Raw genomic sequence first — 7,353 nt, 5'->3', positions numbered from 1 at the left:
CTCAAAGTAGAGATGTGTAGGATTCATTATTTATTGATTGTGTTTTTCATGTATGTGTCTCATGAGTAAGTCTATTATAGATATTATTGCAAATTGTTTGTATCTATATCCTATCTAGACAATTACACATAAAAAATCCATTATTTTATACGCCTGAGGAAACAAAGAATTGGTAAGTACAACATCAAAATGTGTAAGTTTGTGTATTTGTTATTACATCTAAAAATTTTCAGAATCTGTCTCAGTGTTTCTGCTTTAATCCTGCTCCTTTGATTTAAGTGAAATTGATGGCAATGACAGCAAGATTGCACCTTTGATCATCTTGCTAACTTCATCACTGATTTATATGTTAAGAGTCTTCCTATTTACATTAGTTCACATTACTGTAAGTGAATTTAGATGTCATTTAAATAATTTTCCTTGGCAGGGGCATCCTCGGAGACTTTTACTGCATAAATTAGAATTGCCTGCTGGGAAAGGTAGATTTACTTTCCATATTTTTCCAGGTTTTTATGGGGCATTTGTTTCAACTGCAGTTACTAACTAATCAGAGGAAGGTATTTCAAAATTCAGCTCATATCTGGGTAGAACATGAAAGTTATTATTTGATGCCACTGAAAATCATGAGATCCGTGTTGTTTTGGGGATCAGCTGCACTCATACATGCATTCTCTCTCTGTGTGTCTCTCTGTCCTTATCTCTGTCTCTGTTTTTGTTTGTTTGTGTGTGTGTGTGTGTTTGCATTTGTGTATGTGAAAAGTAAAGGCCAAAGTGGTCCCAGTGGTAATAGGAGCACTTAGGGCCGTGCCTTCTAAGCTGGGGGGTGGTTTCAACAGAGCCAGGAACCACATCAGAGCTCTCTGTCCAGAAGAGTGCAGTGCTAGGAATAGCCAAAATCCTACACAGAACCGCCAGACTCCCAGGCCTCAAGATTGAGGTAGACACATACCGCCCATAGGGATGAGAAGGATACAAATGACCATGAATGTAATTGTGACTTTATTATCCATGAAAAACTTGCCTCATAGAATAACCACAGTCTAATACTATCTTGTAATTCTTTTTTTTTTTTTTTGGTAAATGCAGCCTCTTGTAATCTTATTACTTTGGACCAAAACTTTATAAAGTGTAGAATAAAGTTTGATTATCTTTGTAGTAATAATTTGCAGTGCATTCAACCTAAGCATTTTTACATGAACAATTTGGTCCAAATTGCTTGTTGCTGCTTTTGAGAACTCAACAGAGGCTTAAGAGAGCCAGGGTGGAGTTACAGGCAATGTGGTGTAGAGGCATATCCCAGACTAGGTATGAGGAGATCCAGGTTGTAGTCCACCATAAGTTCTGGAAAATCAGAATATAGTCGGGCCAATGGGTATGCTGCAGTGGGCTATCGATAATGCCTGAGGGGAGAAAGGGAAGAGAAGATACTAGGAAAATAGGGGAGCTAGGGAGAGAAAGGAGGGGGTGGGGCAATGCTTCACCAAAAACCTGGAGAAACCAAAGTTTTCTGAATCACATGTCTGCTAATCAGGGACTGATCTGAAAAGGTTCAGGAGAACTTCCAGAATGTAGCTGTTTATATTGAGTTGAAACAAACATTTTTCCTGACTTGGCCACTTGTCTAATGCAGCCGTATTTAACTCTTTCTCTCATCTTATTTACCATGATATAATAAAATACCTTTTTTAAAGTACATTATTATTCGCAAAAGATTTCTGAACACCATTGAAGATACTCAGCAACTATGATGTCAATAAAGGGTAAAAGTCACCCTTAAATGGGAACTATTGTTCGCATATGCCATTCCGTAAGTTTTCTGCCTTACAAGTTATAATTGTTGGTAAAGCAAAATTCTAATGTTTACTAGCACTGATAGCCTATCTTTGGCAACTGTAAACTTTTCATGTTTTATTTATGGATTTACAACAACTTTCTTTCAGTCTAATTTAAATAAACTACATCTATGATGCAGATTTGAGTAATTTTGTCAAAGGCACCCTTTGGTATGACAGCTTCCTCTTGATATAAGTAGCAGGGTGCATGTATAAGGCTAGTTGGAGAGAACAGAAACTTCTACATCATGAGTGTCCAAACTTTTGTCTTGTCTGAGCTGCATTGAGTGAAAAGGAATTGTATTGGGCCACATATAAAATATATAATATAGTTAATGTACTGTAATATAAATCATATAATGTTAAAAGTTTCCGATCTTGTGTGGCCACATTACTAGCTGTCCAGGGTCGCATGTGGCCTGTGGGCCATAGGTTGGATACACTTGTTCTAGATACTTTGGTTGTTTACACATATCTTCATTTATCAGACAAAGACATGGTTTATTTACCCATGATTTAGTGAACAAAGCACAATTAACTGGATTTGCTAAACAAGTGAAGTTAAAACCAACCAAACACAAATGAGCATCTGTGTAGTGTGTGAATTCAATTTGTCTTTTGTTTGCTTTGATTTTCAGGATTGATGGACAGCTGTGAAGAACATCTCTCCTTTTGGCATGATAGTAGAAATCAAGATAAGCATTGCTGTCAGAAGAGATGAGTAATAACTAATACCCCTGTGTCAAAACCCTAGCTGCAAAAGACATTCCCATGCATCATAAATCTCATTCAGTAATTCTTAAACCATGTGAATATTCTGAATAAGCCCCAGCTTGAAATGATACTGATTTCTTGCAGATATTTCAAATGACTAGCAGAAAACACTATATACACCATGATAGCAATAGCACTTAGACTTATATAATGCTTTACAGTGTTTTACAGCCCTCTCTAAATAGTTTACAGAGTCAGCGTATTGTCCCCAACAATCTGGATCCTCATTTTACCGACCTTGGAAGGATGGAAGGATGAGTCAACCTTGAACCAGTGAGACCTGAACTGCCAGCAGTCAGCAGTCGGCAGAATTAGCCGGCAGTACTGCAGTCTAACTACTGCACCACCACAATATGATGTCCATGCAATTGAGGCTACAAACAAAGGCTCCGTTCTTCTTTAAGCATTCCCAGTCAACATACAAAAGGGTTCAAGAAGCTGTCACTGAGAATGAGCAACAGGGACAACCATGTTTACAAAATTCAGATTCAAAGCAGAACTTTTGAGTAGAATTTCCCACCCCCGTGCTACACAAAAGAGCATGAAGACTTCTAAATGTAGCACAGCATGGGGACATTTAATCAATCAATCAATCAATCAATCAATCAATCAATCAGTCAGAACAGAGCTAGAAGGGACCTTGGAGGTCTTCTAGTCCTGCCCCCTGCTCAAGCAGGAGACCTTATACCATTTCAGACAGGTGGCTGTCCACTCTCTTCTTAAAACCTCCAGTGATGAAACACCCACAACTTCTGAAGGCAAGCTGTTCCACCGGTTAATTGTCCTCGGTGTTAGGAAGTTTCTCCTTAATTCAAGGTTGCTTCTCTCCTTGATTAGTTTCCATCCATTGCTTCTTGTCTTGCCTTCTCATTGCTTTGGAAAATAGTTGACTTCCTCTTCTTTGTGGCAGCCCCTCAATTATTGGAATACTGCTATCATGTCACCTTTAGTCCTTTTCTCTAGATTAGCCATACCCAATTACGTTCTTCATGTTTTTGTCTCCAGGCCTTTAATCATCTTAGTTGCTCTTCTTTGCACTTTCTTCAAAGTCTCAATGTCTTTTTTGTAATGTTGGCACCAAAACTGGATGCAGTGTTCCAGGTGTGGTCTTATCAAGGCTTTATAAAGCGGCACTAATAGTTCACATGATTACAAGCAAATTTATACAACAAATTTATGTCAACTCATGAGGGGGTCACCTGTGAAATGTAATGTTTAGAATGACTTCAGTGGCCATTGACTGTTTTCTAGATCCAAGTTAGATATCATTATTGTTGATGGATAAATATAGGACAACAAATGAAGCTGATTACGCTGAGTGCACTATATTCAAATGAATTAATCGCACTGATACATAGTACCTAATGCACTGCCTTTTAATAAGTCCCCCCATCAAGCAATTAAAGTTATTTAGAAGTGAGCAGAATTAGTTTAGGAATTATGAAATTAAGGCTAATAGACTCAATTATCACCAACATACAGGACGGTGCCTATGGCAATCTTTGTCCCCATGCTTTACTTGAAAGTGTAGCATACTAATGAACTTCACTGCTCATTGCTATTAGTGCTGTAAATCCTTGGATTATATTTTACTGCCCCTTTGTGAACCAGTTGAATTGTCATAGGAGAAGTCAGAGTTTTTTGTCTCATTACTCTGGCTCATGTTTATTGCAAAAGAGCTGCAGACCAAAGAAAAATTGGCCTGGAAAAGTCACTTCTATCAGGATTATTACAGTGGCAATAAAGGTTGGTGACTGCTAAATTAGAGGCTTGCAACCCCTGCCTTCTATGAATTAAGCATATTATGCCAGCATAAAAATGAGACGGAGCTGGTACATAGAGAGATCAGTTCTGAAGAACCAGAGGTCTTGTTTTAACATTCGGAATGGGAAGGGCAAATGGAGGCCACATAATATACTTATGCAGCAGCCATACTCACCCATTATTAAACAGCCTTAGCTTTACTTTAAGAATATGGGAAGAAACTGCGCATCTTCACATTATGCTGAATTTGGTGCCAAATACACAGGAATCTTAAATTAACAGCTGAGTTTTGTGTTTTAAAAAATAAGGCATGGGGCGCTATTTTTATTCCATCACTGATTTTGATGCAAGTCCATACACTACGACAACATGCTATTGACACCCATGTTTTGTTAGCGATCCCTCCTTGCCTATGTGTTCAGCAGTCCCTGCAAAAATAACGAGCCTTATTGGAAAATTACAGAGGATAGTTTGCATCCAGCACATACCCTGTCAATCCTAAATCCTGATCACAGCAAGTACACGTATCCCTCAATTCAGGTAGCAAAGTATATAGCTGTATGTGTATTTACTAAATATGAGAAATCATCAAAAACAGTTAACAGGCAAAACAGAATAAAAGGCAAGTAGAAGCAGTGGGAGAGAGGGAGAAACACGAATGGGGAAAAAATTGAGATTATATTTCAAAAGACACAGAGCTTTCCAGAGTCACTGGTTCCAATACTGTGTATAATTAGCTTTTATGTACATAAAGAAGATGTTTGCAAAACAGAGATGGAAAGTAGGTTGCCAGGTGATCAGTTCTGTATTCTGTACAGATAGTCCTCAACTAATAACTATAATTGAGCCCTGAGTTATAGTCATGATTTGTTACGGTCATAAGTCTAGGCATCCATATGAATAGAAGTAATTTTCTGACTTTTTTCAAGCAGTCGTTAAACAAATGCCGCGGTTGTTAAGCAAACTCAATCATTTGAATGGGTGCTTCTTGATAGAAACTGGCAAAAAACATTGTAAATCACAGTCACGTGATCATGAAATGCTGCAACCAGTCATAAAGCTGACCTGCTTGATATAAGGTCATATGACCACAAGAGGGGGCAGTGTGAGTGATCAATTACGACAGCCAGGGGAGCTTTCTGGGTCGTAAAGCACCCATTCCATTACCATCATAACTTCAAATGGTTGAAAAATGACAAGGCGTTAAGCGAGGATTACCTGCTCCATGAGGGAAATAATTTGGGGGATGGATATGATGTATCCAACAAGTACAGACTGATAACATCAGAAATAATATCAAATCTTTATTACAGTCATGGACCAGCACAAGGAGGGTGGGATGTTGTATTAAATTATAAAAAGCTACAAGATAAAAAGGCTTGGAGACCAAAACATATGAAGAATGGCTGCGGAACTTGGGTTTGGCTAGTTTAAAGAAAAGAAGAAATAAGGGAGACATGATAGCAGTTTTCCAGTGAGGGGCTGCCACAAGGCAGAGGGGGCCAGGTTGTTCACCAAAGCACCAGAGGGAAGGACAAGAAACAATGGTTGGAAACTGATCAAAGAGAGAAGCAACATGGAATTAAGGAAAAACTTCCTAACAGTGAGGACAATCAACCAGTGGAACAGCCTACCCCCAGAAATTGTGGGCACTCCATCACTGGAAATTTTCAAGAAGAGGCTGGACAATTACCTGTCTGAGATGGTACAGGTTCTCCTGCTTGAGCAGGGGGCTGGACTAGAAGACTTCCAAGGTCCCTTCCAGCTCTATTCTATTCTAAAGTGTATATAATAAAAAACAGGTGTCTAAGAATATGAAAAAAGGTAAATAGGAGCATTAGCTAATTCATGCATAAAGATTTTTTGATTTGCACAATTTACCATAGTAGTTGATCAAAGGTTCCTGAGAACTTGAATACTTGCTCACTTTGAACTGACCCAGTACATTTTTTATGCCTAATAGGGACATTAGAAACAAACCAACATAGATTATTATCTAACATTGACTGTTCTAGAATCATATGTTCCAAATGATTTGTGTAAATCATTATTAATTGTAGATTTTTAAAAGTATTCATTATGATTAGTAATGGCTCAAATATATCTTTTCATAATATGTCAAATCTCTTTTTCAATAACAATCAATGTTGATGAATCAATGAGATCTGGACATTTTTCAGTCCTGTCATTTGGTGCTTGGGTCACATAATACCAGCACCATATAGAATCAAATTAAAAGAGCCAAATTCATAGTTCTTCTCTGCAAGGAAAATGATGACAGATGTTGCCAAGAAAAAGCCTGCTCATACAAAAACAAAAATATAGGAATATTTATGGCAAAGACGGACGAAAAATAACGTGACTCTGGACAACAGAAGACATGCATGGTTCCTATGATTTCACTGGCCATCCTTACCAATATTATTTTATATATTTTATGCATTTGTTGTGTTAAAACATCTGCATGCTGCTTCCCATTAAAAAGAATTCAAAGCCGTTTGTAATAAAGTTCAAGCAATTAAAACAATAGAATGGTTAATAAATACAGTATATACAGTGAAGACATTATAGAAAACAAACAAACAAAGCAAATGATAAAAGTAGCAGAGATAAAAAAAGCAGCAGCAAAGAAGTTTAAAAAACTCACCAAAGCATTAACATTTTATTTAAAAAAAAAACTGGGAAAATAAATGTTTATTTGCTTAGCACCACAAAGGCAAGGTAGATGGCTCTTGACATACCGGTAATTCATTAGGATGCAATTACCAAGGTCAGGAGGCCACCACTGACAAGGCAAGTTCTTGGCTGACCACCAGTCATAACTCATCATGGGTGGTACTAGGAACATATCTTCCTAAACATGACCTTAGAATGTGAATAGGAACAAACAGGAAGAGGCATTCCTTTAGACACCCTGTCCTAGTATAGGAAGGGCTTTATAGCACATCTTGAATTAGGACTGGGAACAAATGAAGAATCAGCA

The sequence above is a fragment of the Protobothrops mucrosquamatus genome, unplaced genomic scaffold (genome assembly GCF_001527695.2).
Source record: "Protobothrops mucrosquamatus isolate PMUCROS unplaced genomic scaffold, P.Mucros_1.0 scaffold1477, whole genome shotgun sequence".
In the NCBI taxonomy this organism is placed as follows: domain Eukaryota; kingdom Metazoa; phylum Chordata; class Lepidosauria; order Squamata; family Viperidae; genus Protobothrops; species Protobothrops mucrosquamatus.
The sequence above is the reverse complement of the archived record's forward strand: the minus strand, read 5'-3'. Positions refer to the sequence as shown.